Source organism: Nannospalax galili, unplaced genomic scaffold (assembly GCF_000622305.1).
Source record: "Nannospalax galili isolate Female #2095 unplaced genomic scaffold, S.galili_v1.0 scaffold829, whole genome shotgun sequence".
Lineage (NCBI taxonomy): Eukaryota > Metazoa > Chordata > Mammalia > Rodentia > Spalacidae > Nannospalax > Nannospalax galili.
In genome coordinates, this window is record NW_008360329.1 from 3,823,026 (window position 1) to 3,824,119 (window position 1,094).

Consider the following 1,094-nt stretch of genomic DNA (forward strand, 5'->3'; position numbering starts at 1 on the left):
AAGCAATCAGAGAAAGAGCACATGGAAACACTCCCATTCACAATAGCTGCAAAAAAAATGATATGTCTTGGAATAAACCTGACCAAAGACATTAAAGAGCTCTACAAGGAAAATTTTAACTCTTTAAAGAAAGAAATTGAGGAAGACATCAGAAGATGGAAGGACCTCCCATGCTCATGTATTGGAAGAATTAATATTGTGAAAATAACCATCCTACCAAAAGTCATATATAGATTCAATGCAATGCCTATCAAAATCCCCATGAAATTTTTTACAGAATTGGAAAAAACTACCCTAAGATTCATATGGAAGCACAAAAGACCTCGGATAGTCAAAACAACCCTGAGCACTAAGAGCAATGCTGGGGGGATTACTATACCAGATTCTAAGCTGTATTACAGTGCTATAGTCATAAAAACAACATGGTACTGGCACAAAAATAGACCCATAGATCAATGGAACAAAATTGAAGACCCAAATATGAGTACATGCAATTTCAGCTACCTGACATTTGACAAAGGGGCCAAGAATATTCACTGAAGGAAAGACAGCATGTTCAGCAAATGGTGCTGGCAAAACTGGATCTCCACTTGTAGAAGAATGAAACTACACCCCTATCTTTTGCCCTGCAGAAAAGTCAATTCCAAATGGCTCAAAGACCTCAATATAAAGCCTGAAACTCTGAAACTATTAGAAGAAAACACTGGGAAAAACCTACAAGATATAGGTGTGGGAAAGGATTTTCTAAACCAGACATCAATTGCTCAGGAAACAAGGGCAAGAATTAACAAATGGGACCTCATTAAACTAAAAAGCTTCTGTACATCAAAGGAGACAACCAAGGAAACAAACAGAAAACCCACAGAATGGGAGAAAATCTTCACCAGCGACATATCTGACAGAGGTTTAATAACCAGAATATATAACGAACTCAAAAAACAGAGAATCAAGACAAGAAGCAACTCAATTGAAAGATGGCTAAGGATCTGAACAGAGAGTTCTCAAAAGAAGAAGTAAAGATTGCTATGAAGCATCTTAAAAGATGTTCAACATCACTAATAATTAGGGAAATGCAAATTAAAACCACTTTAAGA

General features: G+C 36.5%; 1 protein-coding gene across 1 annotated transcript in view; it reads right to left on the reverse strand.

Moving 5' to 3' along the window:
- Positions 1-1,094, reverse strand: part of Znf704 (zinc finger protein 704) — a 225,821-nt gene that overhangs the window by 30,574 nt on the left and 194,153 nt on the right. The window lies entirely within an intron of this gene.